This window comes from Astyanax mexicanus, chromosome 21 (assembly GCF_023375975.1).
Source record: "Astyanax mexicanus isolate ESR-SI-001 chromosome 21, AstMex3_surface, whole genome shotgun sequence".
NCBI lineage: Eukaryota > Metazoa > Chordata > Actinopteri > Characiformes > Acestrorhamphidae > Astyanax > Astyanax mexicanus.
Genome location: NC_064428.1, coordinates 817,840 through 833,156, shown reverse-complemented (window position 1 = coordinate 833,156; position 15,317 = coordinate 817,840). Strand labels below are relative to the sequence as shown.

Here is a 15,317-nt window from a genome sequence, read left to right as displayed (position 1 = left end):
AAACACATTATAGTTAAACATTTACACATAAGTTCACCCTATTATTACATATTACAATTTATTTGTTGTACATTTTTTTCTGTTTTAACTTGTTAGAATACAGTGCATATTTCAGTAAAATACATAAAAAATACATACAATAATATGATTTTTATATTATTGTAAACTGAAAAATATGCCCGTTTGCTTTCTTACTTTAAATTTTTATGTTGAAAGTAACTTAATTCATTAAATTACTTCATTAATATATTATTATATATATTTTTACCTTGAAGCAGCTTTGATTAAAGCAGCAGTCCTAGTGCCCTGTTTCAGAGCTGCGCAGGCGCAGTAATGAAAGTGTGCTTAGAGTCCGCCCCGCCCCCCAAGTGTGTGTAGGGTGCAGTACCGCCTTGAAACTCCATGAGCGCTAGTGAGCATGGTCCATAAGCACACTTTCACACACATCTCATATTATTGCGAGTGGAGGGGTCCAAAAAAAAAAACTGCACTACACATATCAGCATGGTCTCCCGAGTCAACTGGCAGATTTTGATGGAAAACATTGTGGGGACCAGCAAAATGGACCCCACAAAGTTTTTGGTCCCCACGCTGTGAGTGTGCTAACGGGTTGCGGCCCCCACCATGTAATAGAAACAAACACACACAGACACACACACACACACACACACACACACACACACACGCACGCACACACATGCGTGTGTGTGTGTGTGCGTGTGTGTGTGTGTGTCTGTGTGTGTGTGTGCGTGTCGGTGTGCATGCGTGTCGGTGTGCATGCGTGTGTGTGTGTGTGTGTGTGTTGGTATTCATCACGTTATGGGGACAGCAGACTGTTTACACAGTCACGTCATGGGGACCTGTTGCGGTATGGGGACCAAAAACCTGGTCCCCATAAAGAAAATGGTTTAAATCAAGTGCAGGAGCTGTTCTGAATATGTCTATGTGATTTTTAGCTCAGGCCCATACCACACGTTTTTTGGTCAGTGTGTGTGTGTAAGGGCAGGAGCTCAGTTGCGCCCCCGCAGGTCATGCACTCACAGTGCCACACACACTTATTCCAAATATGGACATTTCCTGGTCCTCATAAGGAAGGATTTCAACGGAACATACATTTATGGTGTGTTTACATGGAAATCAGTTCAATGGACAAGAACGAAGATTATTTTCAGCAGATACCAGCTAAGGAGCTTAAAACTTGGATGAAGGAGCAAAAGTCAAACCCAAGGTAAGCCCATTTTTGTATTAAATATAAGATATATGCATCCTAAGCAGCCAACAGTGGAACAACTGGAGCTAACAGCAAGCAACCAGGGTTGCCAGATTGTTACACTAGTTTTCTGCCAAAACAAATGCAGCAAAATGCTAATCAAAAATATAATACAATTTATTGCAACCATGTTGATATTTTAAATATGTACTTATCAGTTATTAAAAAATACACATATAATGTATGCTTTAATAGGACATATTACCATGTGCTTTTAGAAAAGTAACTAAACAAAAATAAAAATTTAAGCAATGAAAGAAGTTACCACTAACTAACACATCATTGTTCATTCTAGTTTCCAACAGCAGAACTAGCTTGGTACTTTGTGACAGATTAGCAAGTTAGAACAAGGAGTAAAATTTATCCAACAACTTTGGGCAAAGAATCTTGGCATTTTAGCAATTTTGTCCTCTTGTCCAATTATGTTTTTCCTTGCTTATTTTAAACAATAATTGTTCAAACATAATGGGCAAAGATTTATCCATAAACTGAAGTGGTTTTACTTTCTTTAATTCAGAATTCACATTGTTTGGGCATACAGCTCAGTCAAGTTTTTTATGTAAGTGGTGCAAATATCTGTTACTGATGAGGTAGGGTTTAAATTCACAATTGCCATGAATAGACCACATCTGTTTCTGAATCAGTTTCTCTGATTTTGCTATTAATAGGTATATGTTTAAATAAAATTAACATTGTTGTTCTATTCTATAAAATACAGACATTTCTCCAAAATTCCAAATAAAAATATTGTCATTTAGAGCATTTATTTACAGAAAATTCAGACCTCAAATAATACAACAAGTTCATATTCTTCAGTTGTTTCCTATATGGTGGAATAATAATGTGGGAGTGGGCAGCCATTTTATTCAGCTTAGGATAAGCCAAAAGCTGGTTGGACACTTTAGCTAATGACCTGTACATCATGTTTTTTATTTGAGTTTGATGGGCTAACTTTGTCAGCATAACTGACTTGACCAAGTTGGTTTTACTGGTTGAATGCTTTGGTTGAGCTAGTGTAGTCATGCTGGTCAGTCAGCTTTACAATATTGATAAACTAGCATGGCCATGCTGGTTATAAAGAAAGACCAGTCATACTTGATGCTGGTCAACTTGTGTAATCATGATTGTCTACCCCTATGGTCATACTGATGTACCACTTTGAACATTCTGGTCATGTGGATCAACTAGAGTGGTCATACTGATCAGGCAGGTCAACTAACATTCACATCATTGTCAGACAGGTTAGCTAGTGTAGTCCAGTGTTTTTTCATTCTAGTCAATCAAATTGGTCATGCTGGTTGACTAAAATGATTATACTGGCAGTCATTTAATGGCCATCAGCAATCCAAATAATGTGGTGTCAGTGTAGAATTTACAATATTTTGTTATATTTAAGCAATACAACATGAGAGGGTCATGTGTTACTTTACTGCTTAAATATAACAAAATATTGTAAATTCTACTCTGCCAACACATTATATGGATTGCTATTAGCATTAACATTTTTTTGTCAAACGGAGCCAACTTTTACATTACATTACATTACATTACATTTGGCAGACGCTTTTGTCCAAAGCGACTTACAATAGTCAAGTACAAAAGTAATAGAAGTAAAGATAAACCATTTTTTAGACAGGGCTTAAAGGAGGTCGAAGTGAAATAAAGGGATAGAGAAGTGAAGGAGGGGAAGAAGGAAATGAGGTTGGAAGTAGTTAGTGTGTTAGAGGTGTTAGGAGAGTAAGTGCTCTTTGAAGAGCTCTGTCTTCAGGAGTTTATTAAAGATAGTGAGAGATTCTTCTGATCTGGTAGTGGAAGGTAGTTTGTTCCACCATTGGGGAACTCTGTATGAGAACAGTCTGGATTGTTTTGTGTGAATGTTTGTTTGGTAAAGCGAGGCGACGTTCATTGGAGGAGCGCAGCGGCCGGGAGGTAGCGTAAGCCTTCAGGAGTGAGTGCAGGTAGGAAGGAGCTGTTCTGTCATCACCTTGTAGGCGATTGTAAGAGCTTTGAATTTGATGCGAGCATCAACTGGTAGCCAGTGGAGCTCAATGAGCAGTGGGGTGACGTGCCCGTTTTGGCTGGTTGAAGACCAGACGTGCTGCTGCATTCTGGATGATTTGGAGTGGTTTTACTACGCAGGCCGGGAGGTCAGTTAGTACAGCATTGCAGTAGTCGAGGCGTGAGATGACAACTGCTTGCACCAGGAGTTGGGTGGCCTGTTGCGTCAGAAACGCTCTAATTTTTCTGATGTTATAAAGCACGAAGCGGCAGGATCAAGCAACTGAGGCCACATGGTGCGTGAAGGAGAGCTGGTCATCAACCAGAACACCCAGGTTCCTAGCAACCTTTGACGGTGAGAGAGAGAGAGAGTCGATGCTTATAGAGAAGTTGGGTTGAATAGATGCTTTTGCTGGTATGACCAGAAGTTCAGTCTTTGAGAGATTTAATCGAAGGTGATGCTCCTTCATCCATGAGGATATGTCACTGCAATATCCGTGCAGAGATTGAGTGATCTTCAAGTGAGAATGACAGGTATAGCTGGGTGTCATCAGCAAAGCAATGGTAGGAGAAGCCATGAGAGTGGATAACCTGACCAAGAGAGGCGGTATTTATTGAGAAGAGAAGGGGACCCAGAACCGAACCCTGGGGACGTATGATCTGAACCATGACAGCACATTGTGTGAGATCCCCATGTTTGAGAGTATAGTTAGGAGGAAGTCGTGGTTGACCGTGTCGAAGGCGGCCGAGAGGTCCAGCAGAATGAGCACTGAGGACGGACCTGCAGCTCTAGCAGTTTTCAACGCTTCAGTCACAGACAACAGAGCCGTCTCGGTAGAGTGTCCTTTTTTAAATTCAGATTGGTTCTGGTCCAGGAGGTCATTCTGGGAGAGGAAGCCAGAGACCTGATTTAAAACTTTTTTTTTTTTTTTTTTTTTAGAGAGAAAGGGTAGTAGTGAGACCGGTCTGTAGTTATCAACCTGGGCGGGGTTGAGAGAAGGCTTTTTAAGCCTTTTTTTTGGTGTCACATGTGCTTGTTTGAAAGCAGTTGGGAAAACACCAGAAGTTAAAGAGGCATTGATGGTGTGAGTGATAGCCGGAGTGATTGTAGGTGCAATGGTTTGTAGTAGGTTTGAGGAAATTGGGTCAAGCGGACACATAGTAGGACGGCTACGTGTTAGGAGAGCCAGTGTCTTGTTCTCAGTGAGAGAAGTGAACGAGGAGAAAGCAACGCCTTCGGTGGAGGGACACCGGGCTGCAGAGCATGTAGTAGGACTGCTACATGTTACATCAGTAAATTGGTTGCTGATAGCTGCCACTTTACCAGTAAAGAATGAGGCAAGTGTTTCAGCAGTATGTAGCCAGAGGAGGAGGAGGAGGAGGAGGAGGGTTGATTAGTGATTTTAATGTAGCAAATATTTTCCGGCAGTCTGTGAGGGAGCTGAATTTATTGTGATAAAATTCAGCTTTAGCAGTTGTGATGCTGGCTGTAAAGGAATCCAGGAGCAGTTGGTAGTTTTTTAGGTCTGCTTGTTTTTTGTTTTTTTTGCCATTTTCTTTCGGCAGCTCGGAGTTTGGAACGTAGTTCCCTGAGTGAGTTATTTTTTAGCCATGGCTGCGGTTTGCTTGAGCTAACAGCTCGAGATGTAAGAGGACAGAGGTTGTCCAAACAGGAGCTTAGTGTGGAGCAACTTCAGCCTGATTTGCTAGAGGCGGTGTGACTTTCCTGCTGTCAGAAGTATGAAGTATGGGGGAGTGTCCACTTCAGCTCTTCCAGTGTGTTCCCTCTCTCACTCTCTCATTTAATTCTGTCCAGAGCTGCAGTCATTTTTACCCAAGATCTTGTGGTGCTAATTTCCTATATCGCCCGCAGCTGTGCGCAATTTAGAATCCTATTTCGTCACTCGCCGAGGTGTCAGCTGAAGGCGTCAGCTGTTGTGTGAAGACCAACTTGGGTAAAGACCTGCGAGTCTACCTGCGCGAGTCCACCGAGCAAGTCCACTGACAAGGCAGCTGTCTTCAGCCCACTCCTTATCCACTGGGGTTCCCCAGGGTTCGGTGCACTTTACAACATCAAAAATATTCAACCATTTCTGACGCAACAGGCCACCCAACTCCTGGTACAAGCGGTGGTAATCTCATGCCTCCACTACAGATGATCCAGAATGCAGCAGCATGTCTGGTCTTCAACCAGCCAAAACGGGCACGTCACCCCGCTGCTCATTGAGCTCCATTGGCTACCAGTTGCTGCTTGCATCAAATTCAAAGTCCTTACGATCGCCTAAAAGGTGATGACAGAACAGCTCCTTCCTACCTGCACTCGCTCCTGAAGGCTTACGCTACCTCCCGGCTGCTGCGCTCCTCCAATGAACGTCGCCTCGCTTTACCAAACAAACATTCACACAAAGCAATCCAGACTGTTCTCATACAGAGTTCCCCAATGGTGGAACAAACTACCTTCCACTACCAGATCAGGAGAATCTCTCACTATCTTTAAGAAACTCCTGAAGACAGAGCTCTTCAAAGAACTCTTACTCTCCTAACCCCTCTAACTCTAACCTCTAACAACTTCTAACCTAATTTCCTATCTAAAGATGTTTTTACTTTTACTTCTATTATTTTTGTACTTCACTATTGTAAGTCACTTTGGACAAAAGCGTCTGCCAAATGTAATGTTATGTACTGTAATGTAATGTAATCTTGTGCTGATGATGGGATATTTGGAGTCTCCTACAGCACATCCCAAACATTCTCAACAAGGTCTTGACTCTGTGGTGGCCAATCAGATGAACGTCTTTTCCCAACCACAGAACATGTCTTTAACATGGTTGTTTAAGAAATGAGAAGCTATTACTGCATTGGTAAATAACTTTTAACTTATTGCCAGCTGAAACATAATCATCCATGGAGTAATTATTCAATGGCAGGCTCTTACCTGTTTGTTAAGTTACATCCAAATCCCTTCTTTTTATTTTGGTGAAAAAAAATCTTGGTCTTGTCTCAGTCTTGTCTTAGTCCTTGAAACTCCTGCTCTTGGTCTTGACTCATGAACAAGTCTCAAGTATAATACATCATTCTCCAAATTAAATAACAATTAAAACAAAATTATTGAGAAAATAGTTTGTAATATCAAACTCAAGACCATTAAAAAAAATATCCAATTAGAAGATGTTAACACTTGATTGGTTTATATAATAATGCTGGATGGTGTACAGTAAGCATACTGAAAAGTCCCTGTAGGTTAAAATGTTTGTTTTTTATCGGCAAGACTTAAATATATATATATACTGGATATTATATGAGTGCTGTCAAATTTTTACTCCTTTTTATTAGGTTAGTTGTTTTATTAGGTTAATGACTAGCATGATCACAGTGGTCAACTAGCTAGCTAGCTATTTCTCCTGTTGTCCTTTTAGCATATAACATGTACAGATCTGCTGAACACCCCCTATACCTCTCTTTTTTCTACCGCCCCTCCCCCAACTAGCAGACAGTTCTAGTTCTAAAAAGTGCTTCACACAGTAATTTAACTAAATAAAAAGACAATAAAAATGCCAAAATGCATGTCATTTTAATTATAAATGATACAATTATATTTGTTATATAAAAATGGTGGTCTCCATTATAAGACTTTTAATTTGATACCATGTAAGCTGAGTATATCTTCTACATTACTCAAAAAAACCTTATGCACAACCTCTGCAAAAGTACATGTGATGTTCATGATTTAACCAGTTTAGCAGCAGTTAGGAGCTGAAAGTTTAGCTTTAAAAGTTTTAAAGTTTATTAGAGTCAGGCTGTTTCAGCAGCAGCAGTAGTTACAGTGTGGGGGAGGGGTGGTGGCTGTTTGCACTGTTAGAGGGGTTGGCTATTCCAACAACAGCAGCAGCAGCAGCAGAGGGAGGGGCCTTGATTGCTTGCTGGAACAGCACAGGGCGGCTGCTGAAACGGCAAGTAGAGGGGGGAGGGCGGCTGCTGAAACGGCAAGTAGAGGGGGGAGAGCGGCTGGTGAAACGGCAAGTAGAGGGGGGAGAGCGGCTGGTGAAACGGCAAGTAGAGGGGGGAGGGCGGCTGCTGAAACGGCAAGTAGAGGGGGGAGAGCGGCTGGTGAAACGGCAAGTAGAGGGGGGAGGGCGGCTGCTGGAACGGCAAGTAGAGGGGGGAGAGCGGCTGCTGAAACGGCAAGTAGAGGGGGGAGGGCGGCTGCTGGAACGGCAGTCGAGTGTTGGGGGAAGGGATCTTGTTAATCGCTGTAAGACATTTTGCCGTTCAGAGGAGAGTTGGAGAGTGTGGTGAGCAGATGAGAGCTAGTTTCTGAAGTTAGTGTTTTTTTTTTGTAATATTTAAGTTTAAGAATAAAAACAAGCTTTTAAATGTCTAGTGACAAATGCTAGACTGGCTGCAGACTGCTCACATAAGCTAGCTAGTGTTAGCTAACCTTCCTACCTAAATTTAGCTAGCTGACAGGTTAAGTTAGTCTCAGCAGGGTAAAAAAGGTAGATATTTGCTGACTGTATTTCACAGTGCTGCTCAGGCACCCTTAATTTCTTTGTTTTGTTAGTGTGACAGAATGAGTAGATAATTTTGGTTAATGGTGTTATAATTCCTATATTATTGTAAACGTGGATGTATATCTGATTAATGGTGTAGACTCATGCATAAGGGTGTTAAAATAGGTTAAGAATTATATATTATGGTGTATAGTAGCGTATAGCTGGTTAAGGGTTCTATGTAATGGTGTATAGTAGCGTATAGCTGGTTAAGGGTTCTATGTAATGGTGTATAGTAGTGTATAGCTGGTTAAGGGTTCTATGTAAAGGTGTATAGTAGTGTATAGCTGGTTAAGGGTTCTATGTAATGGTGTATAGTAGCGTATAGCTGGTTAAGGGTTCTATGTAATGGTGTATAGTAGTGTATAGCTGGTTAAGGGTTCTATGTAAAGGTGTATAGTAGTGTATAGCTGGTTAAGGGTTCTATGTAATGGTGTATAGTAGTGTATAGCTGGTTAAGGGTTCTATGTAATGGTGTATAGTAGTGTATAGCTGGTTAAGGGTTCTATGTAATGGTGTATAGTAGCGTATAGCTGGTTAAGGGTTCTATGTAATGGTGTATAGTAGTGTATAGCTGGTTAAGAATTATATATTATGGTGTATAGTAGCGTATAGCTGGTTAAGGGTTCTATGTAATGGTGTATAGTAGCGTATAGCTGGTTAAGGGTTCTATGTAATGGTGTATAGTAGTGTATAGCTGGTTAAGGGTTCTATGTAATGGTGTATAGTAGTGTATAGCTGGTTAAGGGTTCTATGTAATGGTGTATAGTAGCGTATAGCTGGTTAAGGGTTCTATGTAATGGTGTATAGTAGTGTATAGCTGGTTAAGAATTATATATTATGGTGTATAGTAGCGTATAGCTGGTTAAGGGTTCTATGTAATGGTGTATAGTAGCGTATAGCTGGTTAAGGGTTCTATGTAATGGTGTATAGTAGTGTATAGCTGGTTAAGGGTTCTATGTAATGGTGTATAGTAGTGTATAGCTGGTTAAGGGTTCTATGTAATGGTGTATAGTAGCGTATAGCTGGTTAAGGGTTCTATGTAATGGTGTATAGTAGTGTATAGCTGGTTAAGAATTATATATTATGGTGTATAGTAGCGTATAGCTGGTTAAGGGTTCTATGTAATGGTGTATAGTAGCGTATAGCTGGTTAAGGGTTCTATGTAATGGTGTATAGTAGTGTATAGCTGGTTAAGGGTTCTATGTAATGGTGTATAGTAGTGTATAGCTGGTTAAGGGTTCTATGTAATGGTGTATAGTAGCGTATAGCTGGTTAAGGGTTCTATGTAATGGTGTATAGTAGTGTATAGCTGGTTAAGGGTTCTATGTAAAGGTGTATAGTAGTGTATAGCTGGTTAAGGGTTCTATGTAATGGTGTATAGTAGTGTATAGCTGGTTAAGGGTTCTATGTAATGGTGTATAGTAGTGTATAGCTGGTTAAGGGTTCTATGTAAAGGTGTATAGTAGTGTATAGCTGGTTAAGGGTTCTATGTAATGGTGTATAGTAGTGTATAGCTGGTTAAGGGTTCTATGTAATGGTGTATAGTAGTGTATAGCTGGTTAAGGGTTCTATGTAATGGTGTATAGTAGTGTATAGCTGGTTAAGGGTTCTATGTAAAGGTGTATAGTAGTGTATAGCTGGTTAAGGGTTCTATGTAATGGTGTATAGTAGTGTATAGCTGGTTAAAGGTTCTATGTAAAGGTGTATAGTAGCGTATAGCTGGTTAAGGGTTCTATGTAATGGTGTATAGTAGCGTATAGCTGGTTAAAGGTTCTGTGTAAATGTGTATAGTAGTGTATAGCTGGTTAAGGGTTCTATGTAATGGTGTATAGTAGCGTATAGCTGGTTAAGGGTTCTATGTAATGGTGTATAGTAGCGTATAGCTGGTTAAAGGTTCTGTGTAAATGTGTATAGTAGTGTATAGCTGGTTAAGGGTTCTATGTAATGGTGTATAGTAGTGTATAGCTGGTTAAGGGTTCTATGTAAAGGTGTATAGTAGCGTATAGCTGGTTAAGGGTTCTATGTAAAGGCGTATAGTAGCGTATAGCTGGTTAAGGGTTCTATGTAATGGTGTATAGTAGTGTATAGCTGGTTAAGGGTTCTATGTAATGGTGTATAGTAGTGTATAGCTGGTTAAGGGTTCTATGTAATGGTGTATAGTAGCGTATAGCTGGTTAAGTATAGCTGGTTAAGGGTTCTATGTAATGGTGTATAGTAGTGTATAGCTGGTTAAGGGTTCTATGTAATGGTGTATAGTAGCGTATAGCTGGTTAAGGGTTCTATGTAATGGTGTATAGTAGCGTATAGCTGGTTAAGTATAGCTGGTTTAAGGTTCTGTGTAAATGTGTATAGTAGTGTATAGCTGGTTTAAGGTTCTGTGTAAATGTGTATAGTAGTGTATAGCTGGTTTAAGGTTCTGTGTAAATGTGTATAGTAGGGTATAGCTGGTTAAGGGTTCTATGTAACAGTGTGTAAGGATGTATAGCTGATTAGGGGGTTCTGTGTAATTCTGTATAGTAGTGTATAGCTGGTTTAAGGTTCTGTGTAAATGTGTATAGTAGGGTATAGCTGGTTAAGGGTTCTATGTAACAGTGTGTAAGGATGTATAGCTGATTAGGGGGTTCTGTGTAATTCTGTATAGTAGTGTATAGCTGGTTAAAGGTTCTGTGTAAATGTGTATAGTAGGGTATAGCTGGTTAAGGGTTCTATGTAACAGTGTGTAAGGATGTATAGCTGATTAGGGGGTTCTGTGTAATTCTGTATAGTAGTGTATAGCTGGTTAAGGGTTCTATGTAATGGTGTATAGTAGTGTATAGCTGGTTAAGGGTTCTATGTAAAGGTGTATAGTAGTGTATAGCTGGTTAAGGGTTCTATGTAAAGGTGTATAGTAGTGTATAGCTGGTTAAGGGTTCTATGTAATGGTGTATAGTAGCGTATAGCTGGTTAAAGGTTCTATGTAAAGGTGTATAGTAGCGTATAGCTGGTTAAGGGTTCTATGTAATGGTGTATAGTAGCGTATAGCTGGTTAAAGGTTCTGTGTAAATGTGTATAGTAGTGTATAGCTGGTTAAGGGTTCTATGTAATGGTGTATAGTAGCGTATAGCTGGTTAAGGGTTCTATGTAAAGGCGTATAGTAGCGTATAGCTGGTTAAGGGTTCTATGTAATGGTGTATAGTAGTGTATAGCTGGTTAAGGGTTCTATGTAATGGTGTATAGTAGTGTATAGCTGGTTAAGGGTTCTATGTAATGGTGTATAGTAGCGTATAGCTGGTTAAGTATAGCTGGTTAAGGGTTCTATGTAATGGTGTATAGTAGTGTATAGCTGGTTAAGGGTTCTATGTAATGGTGTATAGTAGCGTATAGCTGGTTAAGTATAGCTGGTTTAAGGTTCTGTGTAAATGTGTATAGTAGTGTATAGCTGGTTTAAGGTTCTGTGTAAATGTGTATAGTAGTGTATAGCTGGTTTAAGGTTCTGTGTAAATGTGTATAGTAGTGTATAGCTGGTTAAGGGTTCTATGTAACAGTGTGTAAGGATGTATAGCTGATTAGGGGGTTCTGTGTAATTCTGTATAGTAGTGTATAGCTGGTTAAAGGTTCTGTGTAAATGTGTATAGTAGTGTATAGCTGGTTTAAGGTTCTGTGTAAATGTGTATAGTAGGGTATAGCTGGTTAAGGGTTCTATGTAACAGTGTGTAAGGATGTATAGCTGATTAGGGGGTTCTGTGTAATTCTGTATAGTAGTGTATAGCTGGTTAAAGGTTCTGTGTAAATGTGTATAGTAGGGTATAGCTGGTTAAGGGTTCTATGTAACAGTGTGTAAGGATGTATAGCTGATTAGGGGGTTCTGTGTAATTCTGTATAGTAGTGTATAGCTGGTTAAGGGTTCTATGTAAAGGTGTATAGTAGTGTATAGCTGGTTAAGGGTTCTATGTAATGGTGTATAGTAGTGTATAGCTGGTTAAAGGTTCTATGTAAAGGTGTATAGTAGCGTATAGCTGGTTAAGGGTTCTATGTAAAGGTGTATAGTAGTGTATAGCTGGTTAAGGGTTCTATGTAATGGTGTATAGTAGTGTATAGCTGGTTAAGGGTTCTATGTAAAGGTGTATAGTAGCGTATGGCTGGTTAAGGGTTCTATGTAAAGGTGTATAGTAGTGTATAGCTGGTTAAGGGTTCTATGTAAAGGTGTATAGTAGCGTATAGCTGGTTAAGGGTTCTATGTAAAGGTGTATAGTAGTGTATAGCTGGTTAAGGGTTCTATGTAAAGGTGTATAGTAGTGTATAGCTGGTTAAGGGTTCTATGTAATGGTGTATAGTAGTGTATAGCTGGTTAAAGGTTCTATGTAAAGGTGTATAGTAGCGTATAGCTGGTTAAGGGTTCTATGTAATGGTGTATAGTAGCGTATAGCTGGTTTAAGGTTCTGTGTAAATGTGTATAGTAGTGTATAGCTGGTTTAAGGTTCTGTGTAAATGTGTATAGTAGGGTATAGCTGGTTAAGGGTTCTATGTAACAGTGTGTAAGGATGTATAGCTGATTAGGGGGTTCTGTGTAATTCTGTATAGTAGTGTATAGCTGGTTAAAGGTTGTATGAAATAGTGTAAAGCAGTGAATAGCTGGTTAAGGGTTCTATGTAGTGGTGTGTATGGATGCATAGCTAATTATGGTTTCTATGTAATTGTGTATAGTAGTGTATAGCTAGTTAAGTATTGTGTATAATGGTGTGTAGGGGTGTATAGTTGGTTTAGGATTTTGTGTAATGCTGTAAAGGGATGTATATCTGATTAAAGGTTGTATAAATATGTATAGTAGTGTATAGCAGGAGTTAAGGATGTTTAACTGGTAAAGGATTGTATAACATTGTGCATGAAGATGTACAGCATGGTGCATAGTGATGCATATGTGGTTAAAGATTGAATATGACTCTGTATATGGATGTATAACTGCTTAAGAATTGTATATAACTGCATACAGGGATTTATAGCTGTTTGAAATGCAGCATATGAGCAAATCATTCATTATGTTTGTGTATGTATGTATTTTTATGTTTATTAATGTAAGAGTCAGGTTGTATCAGCAGTAGTAGATGGTGGGGGAGGGGTGGCTGTTCAGCCGCAGTTCCCCCACACTCTACTACTGCTGAAACAGCCACCTCTCCTGAACCTAAGAAATTAATTTTATTTTAAAATATCTAACCATAAGAGTTAGTTAAAAATCATACAACTGACAACTTTAATATATCAGACAGTAATTAATCACAGGGCAAGTAATTTTTTGTTTAATATTCTTGCAGTTTAAAATGCCACCACGGATCAGTCCCCTTAGGGATGCCATAGAACATGTGGTTTCAAAAACAGACAAAACAAGCAAGTTGGAGGTGAAGTACATTAATGCAGTAAAAGGTAAGAAGGCGTCTGAAGTTTTTTAGTCATTAATGTCATACATTTACACGCAGCCTGATGATCCATGAGAAGACTCAGTTAAAATAGAGCTTATCTTAATATGGTTCCCTCTTTCTTTCTTTGTTGGTCTAATTGCCATCTATCATGAGCTGAATGTCTGTTCAAGTAAATGTAGTTTATCCTGGTTAAAATGTTTTTGCTGTCTTTTACAGGACGTGGAGTATTTGCAAAGAGTTCTATTTGCAAAGGAGATTTTCTTGTTGAATATCGAGGAGATATGATAAATGAAGCAGAATCCCAGAGAAGAAGAAACATTTACCACCCATCATGTACTGTATTTATGTTTGACTTCAAGTGGAAAGGGAAACTATGGTGGTAAGGCTTCTGTTTGCTCCAAAACTATAATATACCATGTGGCTTAAATCGGGCTAGTTATGGTTAGTTTAAACTGGTCCTGTCAATGTTGTCAAGATGGTCAAGCTGAATACCCACTTGATAATGATGATTATGCAACCCGATTGGTCACAGGGGTTGAGTTGTATGGTCTTGATGGCTGACCACAGTGGTCATGCTACTAATAGTGGTGGATGAACTTGGTTATGCTGATAATGCTGGTTTAATTGATTGCTTATGCCCGGTCAGCCAGCTTGGCCATAATAATTGATAAGCCAAATCAAATTGGTCTAGATGGTAAAGTCATGCAGCATGAGTTTTTGACTTTTTAGCAGAATTTATTTATTGTATTTAATCAAATGAAGTTATTATTTTTGTTATTGTGAAATTTGTATTTCTCTTTTTGTGTTTAAGTATTGATGCCTCAAGAGAAGATGGATCATTTGGGCGGCTCGTTAACGATGACCACAGACACCCAAACTGTAAAATGAAAAAAATTGATGTGGATGGAAAACCACACCTTTGTTTGTTTGCCCTGAATGACATTAAAGAAGGAGAAGAAATTGTCTATGACTATGGGGGTGATGACTACCCATGGAGAACACAAGTATGTTGCAAAGTATGCAGTATACGTAATGCTGTGATTCAGAATGTATTAAGTATTGTTCATGATGTCTTTATGGTTTTATATGTTTGCATTGTCTTTATAAAATGTGATTGCAGACGACCAGTGCTACTTCCCATGCTGTGGTGGGTGATTCTGATCTTCCTCAACCATCTCAGGCTCAGACTAGTGTCTCTCCTGGTCCAGACTATTCTCCTGAACAGGTACCGTATTTTTCGGACTATAAGGCGCACTTAAAAACTTTTAATTTTCACAAAAATTGACAGTGCGTCTTATAATACGGTGCGCCTTTTGTATGGATTTTACTCGTCAGGTTGTAAGGAGCAGTAAACACACACTCGGTGCAGCGTTATAGAGAGTTTCAGTGCTATACAGAGTCCAGAGCCGTGCAGCTCCGAGGCTGGAGCAGCAATAGCATTAGCTAGATGCTAACCGCTAAGCTAGCTAGCTTATTCACTGTTCAGAGATCAGTATTATCTAAATTTTACCCGTCAGGTGTAAGGAGCAGTAAACACACACTCCGTGCAGAGCAGCAATAGCATTAGCTAGCTTATTCACTGTTCAGAGATCAGTATTATCTCAATTTTACCCGTCAGGTGTAAGGAGCAGTAAACACACACTCCGTGCAGAGCAGCAATAGCATTAGCTAGCTTATTCACTGTTCAGAGATCAGTATTATCTCAATTTTACCCGTCAGGTTGTAAGGAGCAGTAAACACACACTCCGTGCAGCGTTATACAGAGTTTCAGTGCTATACAGAGTCCAGAGCCGTGCAGCTCCGAGGCTGAGCAGCAATAGCATTAGCTAGATGCTAACCGCTAAGCTAGCTAGCTTATTCACTGAGATCAGTATTATCTAAATTTTACTCGTCAGGTTGTAAGGAGCAGTAAACACACACTCCGTGCAGCGTTATACAGAGTTTCAGTGCTATACAGAGTCCAGAGCCGTGCAGCTCCGAGGCTGGAGCAGCAAATAGCATTAGCTAGCTTATTCACTGTTCAGAGATCAGTATTATCTCAATTTTACCCGTCAGGTGTAAGGAGCAGTAAACACACACTCCGTGCAGAGCCGTGCCGCTCCG

The 15,317-nt window shown here is 39.7% G+C and overlaps 1 long non-coding RNA gene across 2 annotated transcripts; it reads left to right on the top strand.

Moving 5' to 3' along the window:
• Nucleotides 1–1,161: 1,161 nt before the first annotated feature.
• LOC125785644 (uncharacterized) lies at nucleotides 1,162–14,250 on the top strand. 2 transcript variants are annotated; one of them, XR_007427959.1, is made up of 4 exons: nucleotides 1,162–1,228; nucleotides 13,110–13,218; nucleotides 13,431–13,593; nucleotides 14,026–14,249. It is a non-coding gene; the product is annotated as an uncharacterized LOC125785644 (long non-coding RNA). The 2 variants fall into 2 exon arrangements; XR_007427960.1 differs by lacking the exon at nucleotides 1,162–1,228 and adding an exon at nucleotides 7,529–7,587 and having other exon boundaries at nucleotides 14,026–14,250.
• Nucleotides 14,251–15,317: the final 1,067 nt, after the last annotated feature.